At 34.7% G+C, this 17,951-nt stretch overlaps 1 long non-coding RNA gene across 5 annotated transcripts in view; it reads right to left on the bottom strand.

Moving 5' to 3' along the window:
• The window catches only part of LOC125253597, a 30,492-nt gene extending 18,309 nt beyond the window's left edge, over positions 1-12,183 (bottom strand). For 4 of the 5 annotated variants that reach the window (XR_007181478.1, XR_007181481.1, XR_007181477.1 and 1 more), the window contains exon 1: positions 11,799-12,183. This is a non-coding gene — a long non-coding RNA (uncharacterized LOC125253597). Of the gene's footprint in view, positions 1-5,927; positions 6,063-11,798 lie in introns of those variants that run through there. The other variant, XR_007181480.1, reaches the window with a different exon arrangement.
• Positions 12,184-17,951: the final 5,768 nt, after the last annotated feature.

Below are 17,951 nucleotides of genomic sequence, written 5' to 3'. Positions count from 1 at the left end.
AAGAGACCACCCAAGTAGGTCAATAATACCTGGTGAAAGTTCTCCGTTAACGTTCTGTCATCTCAGTGGTACTTAAACTGGTGTGGGACTCCATGGAGGAACATAAAAATTAATACAATTTAATTTATAATATATAATTGTAATTGGTACAGGATTGTATAGATGATATGTTTTGTTGGTTGCTTGTAAAAAATAAATAAATACTATTAATAATATTAATTGTCAATGCATAGATGACAAAAGATGCTATCTGCAGCCAAAAGGTGTAGTTACATCTATCAGCATTATCTAACTGGAAAACCTTGCCCTGTGAGACCACCTGGACCAAAATGACACTATTTTCCAAGCCATATCATAATGTTTTATTGGCATTTTGAATGAGAGGAACTGAACTGTGTATGATCCACAGCCACTATGAACTCCTCTGAGAGTTGATTGTTTGTTCTTTGCTGTAACAAGCTAAAAGGAGGATTGAGCCTTGTTGTTTTATTCAGGGATATATTTGGGTTAGTGGAACATGAATCCAGACGCTGCTGAGATGGTAGATCCAGCATTTCTCAGCCAATCTATGATGTCAATTTATGATTTCAGATGCGAATGTGGGATATATTACAAAATTAGCACTAAAACCAATCAAATAAAAGAGAGTGTCAAAGAGAGTGACTGTCTTGTACGCCACATGAATCAAACATGCACTCTTCTCACCACTGATGCGTGAGAGCACAGTTCGGATATCAGATGCATGCGCACGTCCTTTAATAGCGGATGATATAGCATCTCATCAACACGCGATGATATCACTGATGACATCGTTGAGAGATATAAGGGCACGGGTTAATGACCTCTGGCACAATACCATAACGCCTGTCCATTTCAGTTGCAGCCAAGTGCAGAGGACGTGGCATGTCCATTTCGCCGCGATTAGGCCGGAGTTAAGAGGCGTTACTTTACACAGACTATTAATGAATAATAGGTAGGAGATTTCGTTACGTTGCCACACAACCTTGTGTTACATCAAAGCCTGTTACAGGTATGTTTAAACATTCATTCAGGCATACAGTAACGCACAGCTGAATGACCAGACGGACTGGTGTTGTATCTTGATAAAGATCAGATAAAAAGCAAACAATGCTTAATAAATAAATGATGCCAGGACAAGACGAACGTCATACGTTAGCTACTGTAAAATTATTCTCATGTAGTTGAACTAGAAGAGAGTATAGGTGACATTATTTATAAATTCTACATAGAATAAATGGGATGCCAGTAGATTAGGCTATTAACTGACTGTCTAGAGTAGGGCTGCAACTAACAATTATTTTGATAATCGATTAGTTGACCGATTATTTCTTCAATTAATTGGATAAAATTATTCTTTTTTTATTTTATTGACAAAACACACTATTCCTCATCCTGCCCAATGCTGTCCTTCAAACAACTGAATGCTATGAAAACATAGTGAATACATCTATGCTATATGCAAAAGAACTATAAAGCAAAAGGACAGTTTAAATCCGTACATTAACAATAGAGATAATAATAAAGATAATAAAGAAAAACAAAAACACAAACTTAGGAGGAATGTTCAGCAGGAAACACACACAGACACACACACACACACAATAACCTGTTACTGTCATTTCTTTACCCTGTAAATGTAAGAAAAGTCTTAAATTTATATACAGTTATCCCTTTACAGTTGCCACTCTCATAAAATACTTTAATTAGCTTACATGTTAACTTTTAAACTTAAATTTAACATCCAACAACATATATTTCAGCAAAATTAATATTTTTGCGGAGAATATTAATTGTTTCCCTCTGTTAAACCTGCATGTGTTCATTCAGTAGTTTGAACGCAGACTGTCGGACAAGCCTTTTTCAAAATAGAAATAGCCTACTCGCGTGAATTTCAAACACTTACAGATAAGGATATAACCGTAAAATTAAAGTTTTGTGCTAAGGAAACATATCAAACATTAAACAAGTGCCTGACAGGACAGGCCATTTCAAACATTATGCTAATTAGCATTAGCTCGAAGCTTAAAATAAAGAATTCTCATGTTTTGGGCAGCTTGGATTACGTTCCTTTCCTACAGCAGCTCACTCGATTTCCTCCACTACTTTAAGATGCATTTTGTCCATTGAAATGCATTATTAGGTGCTGTAATTTGACGCGTCTGGCGGAACCTAATCGACTAATCTAATCTAGGCGGAACCTGGCAACTAATCGATAATGACATTCATTGTCGACGATTTTCATTATCGATTTTATCGATTAGTTGTTGCAGCCCTAGTGTAGAGTAGTGTGTGATTCTTAGGATTAAGGGTTTGTTCAAAAGCTCTTTTTCCTTTGGTACCCTCAAACCCACATCACATTCACCAAAACTGAAAATTTGCTAATTAGGTTTTGCAGTGCACTGAGAACCACCATAACGTAGCCTATTACAGTTTAAGGTTTCTTTTCGCATTTCAGCTTAAACTGACTCTACGGTAACATGGAGTGATCTGATTAGACTAACGCAGAATGAGTTAATCCATCACAATCAGACAGAATCCCAGCCACGTCCCGAATGTGGATGGTCCCATCAGTCGTCACACGGATCATTTTCTGCGATACATTTCAACCCAAAACTTGATTCCCATTGGCCACTGAAATATTCAGTCCAGCCGGTATGTCTGTGACCCAAAGATTCTTATCTTTTCACTGTTATACTGGCAAGACGAGGCTTTCAATGAATATTTCATTTGGCACAGAGTGAATGGGCAACCACGGAATGACATAAAGGTAACACTGAGTGGTCGTTGAGCGTTGACTGTCATCTCCACGTTTCTCAGCTTTCCTCTGAAAGCTCAAGTGCTATCAATCTGAGCTACCAAAACATGTCCAAGACATCTGAACCTCTCCTTGAACGAATTCGAACAGAATTACACAATTAAGCAATAGATGGTCTTTATTGCATGAAAGCCCTTCAGCCATGATAATATTCACAAATGACTGCCTCGATTGCTATTATAAAACAGTCTTGGGACATAGCAATCAATATAATGGGGTCACATGTTTCTCCCCTGAGAGACTTTTAGCCAATAATCATTATGTTTTAAGAGTTTCATCTTCTTTAGACACAGTGTGAAAAAAATAAATAAATAAAATCGTAAATGGTCATGTGCAATGACAGCTCTGCCAGCAGGTTGGACAGGATTAGGATATAATATTAGACCAAAAGGTCTAAAAAAATTTTTTTTCTGCTCAAAATCTAAAGAAAAAATATAGAAATTGAGGAAATTTTGTTTCTCCTTCAGATGCCAAAATGTATCACAAAATAAATTATAATAAACTATAATATAGTATATAGATTTTGGAAAATCACATTAAAAATGGATCAAAATGGACAAAAAAAAAAAAAAAACATAATTGAGGAAAATACGCAACTACGTAAATATACATAAATACTTTGTTGTAAACTGAAAAAGTAATGCATTATTTTACTAGTTACTTTAAAAAGTAATCTGATTACATAATTTAAGTTACTTGTAACTGTTGAATACACAAATATATACACACACAACCCAGCTGTTACTATATTGTGTAACACTGAATCAGCATCCAGGAATAGATCAGTTTTGTTTTTTGGAGTGTTTACACTTTTATAGGCTTTTGCTTTGCTTTGACCCTTAAGAAAAATGCTACACTTATATGTTTAAACAGCGCACTTTGAACAAATTTCACAGTGAACAAATCCGTGATTCAGCACCCAATGCACACGTGGGTAAACGATTCTCCTCATTACACTTGGCAAATGCATGGTACACATGCTGCCTTTTGCCTTGAGATGACAGCTTGGCAAAGGAACAAAGGAGAAGTGGAGGAGAAGGAGAAAAAAAAAAAAAAAAAAAAAAAAACTAGGTCAAGAAAAAGCCTGATTTTGCAATACTGCACACCTCATCTGTTGCCATATGACGCACAATGCATTGGGATACTGTTTGTTGTGTGTGCATGTGTAATTAGTGTCATGCATTACTATTAATATTGATCATACTTAGAATTAGGGGGTGGTTTAACTCTATATCCTTAAATTGCCTTAAATTTCAGATATTACATTAGTAGTGTGCTGTGTAATATAGCTGTTTGTGAATGTAAAAGCTCTGCAAAGTTTCAAAGAGCACAACAAATGAATTGGGCCATCTGACCAATCAGAGCAAAGTAGGCTCTCGTAAAGGAGGGGTTTAGAGAGACCGAATCTTTGAACAAACCGTTTCAGACTCTTTGAGAAATGAGGTGATGTGCAATGTATATTATGATAAAATAAGTGTTTTTTGACCTTGGATGAATATAAACCTAGGGGACCTTCAGAACAAAATTAGGGAACTTTAAAATAGCATATAGGGGCACTTTAAGTATTAAAAATTTTATGCAAAACTCAACCTTTATAATTGACCGAATTGCTAGCATGCTATTACATTCCTAAGTGACTGAACTTGAGATTTTCATCTGGTTGATGATAAAACTTTTAGTTAAATGTTTGTGGTGCACACGGCTTTATATAGATTATCCTGAGACACATTATAATCTTAAAAGAAACATTTTAACCCTACAGAATGTGAATAATAAAAAAAAAAAAAAAAAAAATAGTGTGTGAATTATGTATTTTAGTGCAACACACTGTGTCTATATTGTTGCATTATAACTCGCATGATAGGACACACACAAAAACACTTCAACTGTCCTTTTCCGGTCCAGTTGGTATCACTATCTTTCCATCTTCTGTCCTTATGTTGGGCGGACATGATGGATCAGCCTCCACACCTGGATAACCCTGCTCTCCTCTCCTCCCTGCAGCCTTGCTGTGTCTCCCTTCCCATCAGCCATTCCCTTTCATCTGCCTTTTCAGAAATCTCCATGACTCACTCATATATGACTTTGTTCAATAAAAGATTTTTTGCTGAAAAATCATCTCAGTGTTGTAACCCCACTGGAAAGTGCAGATAGTTGATAAAAGCAGGGGGAGGTTGGGAGATATGTACTGTGTGTACTGGGAAAACAATTACTATTGTACATTTAGGAATAAAAACAAACAATTAAGTGTAAATGAACAATAATATGTCGGTTTGATTTTTTTTTTTTTACTCTATCCCTCATGTAAACAAATGCAGATACAAATGCAGTGTTTCTTCAACTATAGTCAATTTTATTGTCCCGGATTTTTTATTTTTTATTTTTTTTGTCATATGGTCACTTTATCGGTCTTAGAAAACTTCCATAATTTATTTTTGCTAAATTTCAACAATCTTGTTTTTAGACCTAGACCTTCATTTTAAAATATAAAAATTATCAAAATATAATTATATATTTTTTAGGCAAGACATAACAGGCAAAACCCATGCTTTTCATGTTTCTATTAGCAAAAAGCAATCTATTAAAGTATAAAGTGCTGTGTAAATAATCGTGACAACATACTTTCCATACATAGTGGAAAGAAAACATCCAAAATATATGAGCAATATCACACTCGTAGCCGTGCGATATGGCTGTATATCAGCACGGCTGTGATTCGTTCGTAGGTAATCATAGGGTGCTGATATACAGCCATATCGCACGGCTACGAGTGTGATATTGTGTTTATACAACAGTTCGGCGGCACGAGTGTGTAAATAAATAAGAAATAACAACAGGGTGTCTTTAAAACCCTCTTTCGTGCAGCACTACTTCCTTCCGCCACGGATTCAAATCTCTTTGACAGTTGGACCAAGCCTCCGTTACTAATTCTAAAACGTCACTTCAGAACTAGTAACGAAGAAACGTTGAGTTGCTTCATTGAATCACATTGAATTTTGTACAGTATGAGAGAGATAGAGAGATAGAGAGAGAGAGAGAGAGAGAGAGAGAGAGAGAGAGAGAGAGATCGCCTGAGAGAGTAGGCTATTACCTGTCTGATATACTGCATTACATTCATTCAGTCGATGTCCATATTATATCCATTGTAAAAGTCCATTTGAATGTCCGCTGAGGAATGCGATCTTGTATTTATCCCATAACACCACAGCGCTAAAACAACTTCCTTTGCAAAAGTTCCTTTCAATTTAAAAGTCTCTTGTGCCTCACTGACTCATTCACCTGTAAAGTTTTGCCGCCATCTAATGGCGTATTAATGTAACTTTCACTCAATCCATTTTACGCATTAATGGACATAGTATTTATTGAACAACAAATAAACACAATCGTCAGTCAAACGTAAAGCACTAGTGTGCCCGTGACGGTTGTCAAGTGTGCCGTGGATAATTACCAAATGCCAAAAATAAATAAATAAATAAATAAATAAATGCTATACCTTGTATCTCTATATTTCCTCATTTTTGTTTCATTATTAAAAAAAAAAGCAAAAAAAAAAAAAAACAATGATATATGTCACCGTTTACGTTTGTATATGGGTTTTACAAATATTTAACGAATGAAAAGGATTTTAAACAGCTTGTGAGAAAACCTCGTAACTCCATTGGATCCTCAAACTGTCAGTCAAACCTCCGCCCACCTCGTGAAAGAAGGAAGTGCCGCAAGCAGTTTGGTCATCTCGTCTATGCAATGCAAAGGTAAATAAAGATCTGATATTTGAAAAAATATATAACTTATATAAAGCGTTTTCTTTACTCAAAAACACTATGTCTATAAAGGGTATGTATTTAAAGGGAGCAAGAAGAGGAAGCAGAGAAGAATCTTCGTCTGATATGTCCCGTAGTTGTAGCCAATATGCTATGCTATATAAATAATAAGGTAATTATTATCAAATTAAACATAGCACAATTCGACTTGCTGTGGAACAAATAATAGATTAATAAGATCAAAGATTGCCCTTTTTATGTACTCGAATTATGTTTCATGTTTAACCACTATAAGAGCCAGTGGTAAATCCCCAAAGCACTGGCCGAGATGAAGCTGTTGTTGGCGCATACACGATCAATGAACGGCCGCTGACGCCCTGGAGCTCGCATCTCCGAAAACGTCAAAACAAATTGTAAAATAGGCGCTATTATTAAATATAAGTCACATAATTCAGGTCTAAACAACTACATTCTCGTCTAAAAAAACTATTAAAACTACAGTTCGTGGTACAACAAGTAGTATTTCTAAAAATTACGGTTGATTTGATCGGCCACCATGACGGTCACTTCAAGCGGAATGATACAAACGGCGAAAAGGTAGGAGTGCTGTTATCACTGAAATATCGCATGGCTATCAGCCAATCAGATTCGAGAACCAGAAAGAACTGTTGTATAAATATATTTAAGTGTTTATTTTTATATATTTGCATCTGTAGATTTCAATTACAATACATATCTTTAAAGATAGGTTTTCTCAAAATTAGTTTTTCTGAGTCAGAAATCTTCAGTGCCACTTACATACAATAAACTTTCTGGTTTTATTATATCTATAATCTGAAGGTTTTTACAGAGGGGTTTGTTCATATATCATTCACTTGTTTTATATAACATTTTAAATAACAGATTATGTTTTTTCTGGCCATTGAAGGTATTTTCTGATTTATTGTGGAATAAAAATTAGTGCCGTCAAACGATTAAACAGTTTAAATCTCATGTTAATCTTGAGTACATATAGAGTAACAATGCATTCTTCATATCTCTGAAAAGTCTTTAGTTTTATCATATTTATAAAAGACACATACAATGTACAAAGTCTTTTCGAAAAAAGCTGAGCTCCTGGAGGCGTTCCTGCCGTAAAACCTTTAAGTCTAGAATGTCAAAATGAACAAAACAAAATTAAACAAAATTCTGAACCTGCAGCTTAATCTAATATTCAGAATTTTTGTTCTGGAAATGTATGCATATTGGCACATTTTTAATGCATAATTTCCATAAACATCACTTTTAAGAAAACTTTAATTAATGGCCTAATTTACTGTGATTAATTAACGGATAGTGATATCTAGTTAAGACTAGTTATTTATTATTATTGTGGAACATTTCCAATCAAAATGTAATTTGGTGAAATTATGCAATTACACAAATTAATTTTATTTAATTGTGTGTATATAAGATACATGAAACATGAGCTAAGAAATGAGGCAAAGGAGTTTATTCTGAAAGTCCACAAGGCCAAAAGAAGTTGAAGAAACACTCACTTTAACTTTAAAAAATAACCTCGGTTGTAGGTTTTAGATGAATTCCAGAAAAGTGAACATACATCTGTAAAATTGCCCTTACGGTGGGCGATTATTAAAACATTCATCATACACGTCCCCACAGGTTTCAGCAATAAATAATAATTTACCCACACAATGCTCTAATTTACCACCCAGCCTGTCTGAATAGGCACACAGATTGAAGTAGATGGTAACTGAGACTATTGTATTTGAAGTTGTTAAGCAGCATACTGACAACAACAATACATTTTATTCTAGAGATCAAATAAACATAATCATTTAAATTGCAACATTAGCAACAGCGAAGAAAATAAACCTTATGAAATTGCAGTCTGCCACGGATGTGGAGCGAAACAGAAATCTGTTCCTCGTTCCATGAATAATTACTTAGAGGCTTAAAGGTAAGGATCTCATTTTACGTCTCAAAGACTGTGAGACAGGACGTGCATAGTAACATACTTAGTGTGCATATTCTATTCTATTCTATTCTATTCTATTCTATTCTATTCAGTATTTGTTACTTATATTTTCACTGCTGTCTCTGAACAAAACTTGTCTAATTCATTGTTTTTCAAGGTCCACTGAGATCTATTAAAATTTAAATGAGCGCCTCCAGCTCTAACGATGGTAAAATATTAAAATCAGTTTTTAGTTTTTATCAGACCCTTATTTCACAGATAGAAAATAACAAATAATAACCACCACAGCGAATAAAATAACATCTTAATGAGGTTTGCGTTTATTTTAGGTGAATTCCTGTTGCGTTTGTCATCAGTCCACATTAACTAAACAGAACAAGAACGTATGATGAGGCTGTTGGTTACTATGAATATTCCATATTTATTCTACTCCACAAGGACATCCAGGTTGTTCTGCCCCTTGGCATTTTTTTCTGTTTTTACATTTAATGTATAATCAAAGCTGATCCTCTCGCTTGTGTACGTGTGCTTGTGTGCATAAGACTTAATATCTAAGCGGCCACTGTATGTGCTAATGAGAGACGCGACAGGGAACATCCTGATTTTCTCACATATTCAGCCTCCCATCTCTGCTGAGACAGCAAGGCCTGGCCCCAGGGGTCCCGAGAGAGAAAGAGAGAGAGCATGAGAAAGGTGAAAGGAAATGAGGACGAGAGGAAAGGAAGTAGAGACAAACAAAGAGGTGAGATGAAACATATAAAGGAAATGTTGTGGAACAAGTGCAAGTCCTCATTACTGAGTCTTGTTATAAAACAAGCACGCGTCTCTTCATGTAAAAGGTAAGTGTATTTCCCGTGAGTGTTTTAGAAGAGAGGAAAAATACATTAACGTCAGTCTGGATTTGCCCTTAAATCATCATATTTAATATTCGCCCCATATACTATATAACTGAGATGGCATTTTTGGGTATAAGAGAAATAACCTGCAAATAAAAAGGTATAGCTAATATGTGACATATTACAGTTTTTTATATATATTTACTAAATGTTTATGCACTCAAATGCATATGCAATATGTGCAATGCAATATGTAAATGCACTCAAATAATGTTTTTAAAGGTCTGACGCAATAAAATAAATAGTACTTTTGTAATGTTTTTAATGAAATAATTAATAATAATAATAACAATATACAAATGATTATTATATAATGTAATAATTAATAACATTAATTTAATACACATATAAAATATTACTAAATTATATGAATAATAAGTACATAATGTCAAGTTTATAATTAATATTAAGTATATTAAAAACAAATATTAAACACTAATAATACATATACTGAAGACTTCTGAATCTACAGATGCAAATATATAATGTGCCATAAAACAAACACTTAATATATAATTATATCATATGATATAAAAATAAACACAATACATAAATTATTATTATATATTTTAATTTAACAAATATATGCATAAATTTAATACATAAACATATTATTACTAAATAATAATAATAATAATAATTCATAATATATTATTATTAATAACATTCATTTACTACAATAATTAAGTAATAATAATTAATATTAAGTATATTACAAATATTAAACATTAATAAAATACATATAAAATTATAATATAGAAATACTATACAAATATTATATATAAATTATTATTATTATATAATTTAATAAAATTCAAATAACATTTAATACATATGAAAAATGTACATGTACACATTATTACTAAATAATAATAATAATAGTCATAAAGTGAATTATGAAAAATGATTATATTAAATATATTATGATTATTCTTAAGTATATTAGAAATATTAAACGTTAATAAAATAATAAAAACTATATAATTTAAAATTGTGCACTCGCACATGAGATGAAAAGTCATGTTAGTAGCCTTATAAAAGCTGTTCAAATCATCATTCATGTCACTTTCTCTCCAAGTGGGCAGTGCATGGTCAGAATAAAATGCACCAGATAAATAAATAAATAAATAAAGCATCAAGCGTAATAAAGAAGAGCAACACAGTGAGTTTTGACATTGAATATCTGTCAGTCAGGTTCAGAAGTAATTGCAAAAGCTAATTTTGAAACGAGTTATACACAGAGCAGCAGACTTCTTACTGGGGATTTTATTTCTTTCTGCGTCCCAATGGATGGACTGCACTGCAGCAAGCCTCTGAACATTGATAGTTCAGGTGAAGAGAGACAACACAATGGCCAAGGCAGTTTAATTAGTGTTTACTAACTCTAACTGAAGCTGAGCTGAGTCAGAGTTCCCATTTAAAGACAGGCGAGCTCTTACTCTGGGAGTTAAAGTGACCATGCAAGTATTGACTATGGTTGTGACTTTATCTGTCTTTCTCTCTTTTTGGCCCTTCTTTTACCTTTCTCTAAGCAGTCACCCAGAAACCACCTAGAAACAGCCTAGCAACCACACAGACACTTTAACAACCGCATAGCAACACCCAGGCAACCAGCTATTGTGAGTTTGCTCTTTCTCCACCTCCTTTCCACCTGCTTCGCTCTCTCTCTCTCTCTTAACTTTCTCCTGCAAGTAATGTCCTCACATTAGAGATAATGCCTCATGGCCGCTGGAAGGACAATTTCATTTTCGATGCCCTGATGCTTCTCTTTTGCCCCCTCTGTCAAGGTGGATAAATCCATACCGCAATGAGTCCACTTGATTGCTTTAGTCCACACACCACTTACAGTATTTTCATGGATGCACGAGTCAGACACAGCCTGAATGGCTTGCGGAGGAGAGCTTGACTTCACAAAGAGAGAACCGGCCCTGAACTGACCTTCAGTTTCTTCTGAAGTAAAGTCATCAATCATTAGCAAACCAGAACTAGCAGAGGACAAGGGGGAATAAACAAGATCACAGACCAATCTGAATCAAACAGCACGTTTATTCAGATAAATGTGTTTTAGTGTTTAGGCTATCGTTTTCCTTGCTTACAAAACATACTGTACTAAAATGCAGTTATGTTACATCGCACGGTACAAATTACATGCAGTTTACATTTGAATGACCAACTTGATGAGACTTCAGAGAAGTCATAAATAACGTTTTGAAAGTGTGAAAATACCTCAGACTCGAAACATATTTGAGCTACAAAAACGGCAACATTTGTGGGACGTTTTAAAATACAACTAAAGCCACAATTATTGGTCTTTTTATCGGTCTTACCTTATTCGCCAGAAAAACTAGCTTGTAGCCACATTTGAATTTTGTCTTTGAACTTCCGTTAGCTCTGTTTGTTTCTATGGCGTCCCTGTAGAAGAGCAATTAGCTGGTGAAGCCTTCACGTGCTCTCGGAATTATCGTAAATACGAGTTTCCGAGGTAAAATTGCACACGAACGCTCTCTGATGTCGTGTTTACCACTGGGAAGTTCGGAAATAATTTTGATACACAAATTCCCGAGATTTATATATTTACATGAATTAATCATTTGAAGCGTATTAGGCCTAGGTTTATACATGGCGAAAATAGCGTGCATTTTACCAATATTACATAATCGTCAGCAAGCGGACTATCTAGATAGCATCAAATGTTTATATGGTTGTCAGTGCATCATGGGACACTTAAAGCTGCAGTCCGCAACTTTTTTGTGTTAAAGATTTACAAAAATTATATAATGAGAATATACGACATGAATCCATTTTCCAAACCGTTTTTTTTTTTTGTCTTATCCTGAATCATTATGGTACACTTACAAGAAGTGTTTATATTCTGACTATTTCAGATCGGACTGGTAGGACTCGCCGCAGAGTATCACAGTAACTGCGTGACTCGCCATAGACACACACGGAGAAAAGTAGCTCCGGCTAGAATGTTCTTCCGCAAAACGCGCGCAGTTCTGTTTATTAACCGCTAGAGTTAGCCAAAAATCACGGACAGCAGCTTTAATATAATTTTGTTTTTTTTTTATACGATTTTTCCAATAAATAGGCAAGAATAAACCAGGAGTCTTCCATGATTTCTGTTCATTTCAACAACAAAAAACTTGAATGAAAAAGCTCGTAATCACGACTTCTGAAGTGGAAATTTCCAACAGCACATGAAGCTACTTATTGTACACTGAAAAAACTATTTTCACTCAGAAATCAGTAGTAAATTTCACAAATAATTACATTTAATTAAACATGAAATTTTGAAGTAGAAAGACTGAAATAGTTGGACTCCAATAATCTGTTAAATTTACAACTTAAAAAAGATTTTTTACAGTGCTGAGTTTACTTAAGTTATCAAAGGCATTCTAATGTTTGAAGCGGATGTCATAACAATTGTCAGTATACTGGGAATATTTTAAAACTTGTGGTTCATTCATAAATCCATAAGATCTTACCTTCATGCTGTGGAAATACAAACCAGAAGACAAAACACAACGAGAGCGTCGCTGAAAAGGGGCGGGGTTTATAAAATGTTTATGCAATGTTATATTGCAGAATATGTATTTATTAAATATAAAAAAAACACCTGCTGCCTGTATTAAAATAATAGTTCACACAAAGATGAAATTTTTTTCATGATTTCCTCACTCGCAAGTGACTGGAACATACTTGAAATATGGACCACTTTCATGATACTTTTATGATGTTCCCTATTTTTTGCCATTTTGGATTTACTTTTATTATGAAGAGTGGCCAGGCAATTCTTGTAATGTAATGTAATGTAATTTAATGTAAATTAATGAAATAAAATAAAATAGAAAAATCACAGTTTGGGCTTTGTGAGAAGGCAGACATTTAAGTTTGTAGTGACATGAGGCTGAATAAATAATGACAAAGCTTTAACTATCCCTATGTGCTATGGATAAAAAAGTCATTATAACATTTAAACAACGTTTTTACAATGTAGATGTGCTAGCTAAGACATTTTCTTGCAAAGGTGAGACTACGAAACATGGTTCTCATTTATCCAATGTTTCAGATGTCAGAAAGAGACAACTGACAAAAATGTGTGTCTTTCCTCAAAAGCGTTTGAAAGGTGAACTATCAGAGGACAACACAGAGGGAGAGATGTCATAAACTTTCCGAGAGCTCAGCCATAATTCCCTTAATCCAGATAACAGATTCATATTCAGTGCAGTTAAGGTGAAACCGCCCTGAAGAGCCCCCAAAACATCGAACGTGAACTAGCACAAGGTCGAATGGAAACTAAAACAGGATCGTCCTCCGTTTGCTGTTCGTTTTCTGCTGCTCTGACATGGCAAGACAGAATCAGAGTAATAGTACATTATTTCCCCAGAGGCCATAATGCAGACACAACGGCCCATGATACAAGACAGATCTGAGATAGGATTACAGTTAAAGAATATGAGCGGGAAAATGTTGCTGTTATTCAGAACAACAGAAAGAGCTCTATATGTGTACAGCGTAAGCACAACCTCACCATTTGAAGATGTTCTTCGTCATATTACTTATTATATTTTCAAAGTGCTTCAAACCTGATGCCTATTACAGACTTTTATCATCTTATTGAATTATATATTGTATAATTGATCACCAGTTTTACAAATAAAAGTGGCAAAATAAAAAAAATAAAAATCATATAGACTTACACTGAAAGAGGGACCTGAGCCAGATCTAGACTGACCACCTATGAAATGCATTGTAATGTGTGTGAGTGTTTGTGTGTGTGTGTGTGTGTGTGTGTGTGTGTGTGTGTATATATATATATATATATGTGGGTCATTGACGAATAAGGATTTTAAAAGTGTCAAAAAATATAATGGAGATATAATTAATTTTGAAGTTATATTAAGTATTAACAATGACATTGTGGTTTTTATAATCAATTAACACTTTTGTCAGTTATTACAAGATGGACAAAATTTGTCACCAAAATTTCGGTTTTACCAAATGAAATTTTTTGTTATACCGAATGACGTTATTTTCAAAACAATGCTAACAGGCTGATATTTAGCTAGCTAGCTAGTTAATTAGTTACTTACTTTGCTTCATGACCATGTGGTCCTTTGCAGGTATCTGAATGATGTCACATCCTGTCACATGATATTGACCACACGACTTGATCCAAAATGGTGCCTTTATATTGGTTACTCTGAATGACATCAATGAAATGTATTTTTCCGGACATTCTTTCTCATAACGAAGCAACGACTTTAACATAATTTTAATACCATTTTGCACTATGTTGATATATGATGTTATAAAATCATGCCAGAATAAAAAATATATACATTTAAAGATATTTTAATCACAAATGAAATGGCTGTATTGGCCTTTGAATGGTTAAACCGAATTACCTTTTGACACTTCAGAATCTTTCAAATTCATTTATATGTAGCAAAATATAATTAAAATCTTTTGGATTCAATAAGAGAGATCAAATACATACTTTGGATGTCATATTATTGTTTTTTATTATTATTAAGGCCTTTGGACAAAAAAAAATGACCCGTCACGTCATTGATCCATGTATGTATATATGTATGTATATGAATGTATATATGGCAAAGCGGAAAGAGTCCGATTTTGAAACACAATGCTTTGGGGTCTCTTTTTGGCGGAAGTCTATATTTGTTGTGTGACGAATAGCTGGCATAAAAAGCATGTAATGTTTCACATCTGGGAAAATATCGAATGAGTGAATGTAACCTAATAGATGCACATGAGTACATTAGCCCCACAGGATGCTAAGCAATTCAGCTTCCCACATCTGTGCCAAATTCAGCTTTATTAATTAGCCTCAGAGCATCAAATCACATTTTCGGATATAAAAAACATACAGCACTGATTTGAAATGACCTTCGCTTGTCTCATCTGTTGCAGTTTCGTCCAGCGAGACCTTTGCATATGCCAGAGTTTCTTTTTGCCCCCCTGCACATGTGATCCAGCGCTTAAGCTCAGTCTCTGAGAGTTATTACCTTGTGTTCATAAATTACGCAATGCTTCGCCCCAAAACTAAAGTTACACAAGCATTCTGGACTGCCCCGAAAGGGAACAGTTGGTATGCCAACTAATCCAGGCAAAACTCTGGCTGAAAGCAAAACGGAGGCAATAAAAGGAATGTCAGCTTTAATTTGGTTAACTTATATAATGAGCTCACTGCCGAATGTGCTACACTAGATAGTCTTCATATGAATGTTGCCCATTAGCAGGAAGCTCCCTGTACACACATTTTCCAGTGGTGAATCATCATTTTTGTTGTAATATAGTCCATAACCATCTGTGCCCAGGAAACAAGGCTTACGATTTTAAATCAGCTATATTATAAAGAATAAACCAATGTCTCTCTATATATGTAGTAATATAGTATATGTAGTACATAAGTAGCCTAAAGTCTGTTCTTTTGAACTTTCCATTCATCAAAGAATCTCGAAGAAAAAAAAAAAAAAATCATGGTGTGCACAAAAATATGAAGCAGCATGACTGTGTTCGATTGATAATAATAAGAAATGTTTCATGAACACCAAATCAGCTTATTAAAATTATTTTTGAAGGATCATGTGACCAGTGTTGGGGTAACCAAAGACTATAGAATAACACAAGATGTGTCACTCGTATTGTTTTGAATGGGAGAAAGTGTAACGCGCAATATGGCGGAATAAGTCCCACCTTCTAAAGCCAAGAGCCAATCGCCGACTGGTAAAGTCATCGCGTCACCTCAGCGGCCGTTAGAATCACCGGTTTCTATAGAAACAGTCAGACGCGCGCCTCCGAAGAGACGCGCATTTAGGTCTGCGCATGCGCATTAGCTTGATCCAGCCTGAAAAAATACTTTTTTTTTTTTTACGATTCGAGCGTTTAGAAACTAAATTTATGAGTCGGTTGTTGTTAGATTTCATTGGTGATTTCAAATATGAAATTTAATCGTAAGGTTGGCGAACAGTTTTGGAGAATCTGATGTTTCCCCATTCAAAGAGATAGGAGCTGCATGATGCCCAGGATGCCCGAGAGGCGTTTCAAAGATGGCCGCCGAGTGAAATGACTTGTCTTAAAGGGACTTTGGGGTAACGCATTTATGCGAGGTACATAATCAAATTAGTTTTCCAAGTAACTAGTAACGTAACGCATTATTTTACATGTACAACAAAATATCTGAGTTACTTATTCAAATAAGTAAATAAGAATTTACTCACATCACTTGCACAAAAACAGATTCAGTATTTGTCAGAAAGAATAAAAACAGTAAGATGCAAACTCAGACTATTACGCGAACCTTCAATAACTAAATATGTTAAATGAAACAAATATAGCTACTTTATGTATTTAATCTCACTTTATTAACCAAAGCGCCCTCTTTTTTACAAAAACATAAAAAAAACTTACCACCCTTAAACTTAAAAGCTTATTAATGACTAATAATCCGCCACTGTTTTTTATTTTAATAATATGGTCAACCAGCAGTTAATGTGATGCCAAAATTGCCTTAGTTTTACAGAATCTAGCTTCTGATTTTACCTTTGGTTTGGCAAGACCAGGTTCGAAATCATCATTATAAATAGGAAAATGTGGTGTTTTAAGCCTCACGTCATAGCAGGGTAGCAGGTGGACTTGGTCTGGTTTCATCAATTCACCAGTTTTCACCGGATGTGCATATCGTCCTATGTCCACGACTGGCACACAGCTGTCCAGCATGCGCAAATCACCATCATCACCACAACACAACCCTATTTTCCTCTCCAAATCTGTTCTCTGCAACTGGGAACAGCTTGAAAGACTACAAGAGAATGAAATCAATTTCAGGTGATGAGCCAACACTGAAAGACAAAATTCAAACATTTAAATATTGTGTTTTATGCATTTAATGCATTGAGGGTCACTGATTAAACGATTTTTGATACATTTCTCACAAATGATATCAGATCACTCACAAGAAAGGCCAGTTCAGGGCCAGTGCTTCCAGTGTTAATAGGGAGCGGTTCTCTCATGGTTGAAAGAATCAGATGAAAGCAGGTTTTAAAGATGCAGATAGATTAGTTAGCCACATCTCAAGCTGTTTTATCAACCTTTCTTACTTAGGATTCAAAATGTCCCTATATTGGCAGTGGATTTAGAGCCTGCAACCAGATTTACAGTTTGATAGTCTTGCATTTAAAATAGCAATAATGGGAATTTTGCCATTGGGCTGACAATATATCATGTGACTGTAGAAATGCGTCAACCAGTAAACATTTGGCTGTAATGTTTACACTTTGGTCAGTTAATTCACCCAAAAATGCAAATTCTGTCATTTATTACTCACCCTCATGCCGTTCCACACCCGTAAGACCTTTGTTCATCTTCAGAACACAAATTAAGATATTTTTGATAAAATCCGATGGCTCAGTGAGGCCTGTTCATGTGACTACAGTGGTTCAACCTTAATGTTA

Source organism: Megalobrama amblycephala, linkage group LG18 (genome assembly GCF_018812025.1).
Source record: "Megalobrama amblycephala isolate DHTTF-2021 linkage group LG18, ASM1881202v1, whole genome shotgun sequence".
Lineage (NCBI taxonomy): Eukaryota > Metazoa > Chordata > Actinopteri > Cypriniformes > Xenocyprididae > Megalobrama > Megalobrama amblycephala.
This window is presented reverse-complemented; position numbering and strand designations above follow the sequence as displayed.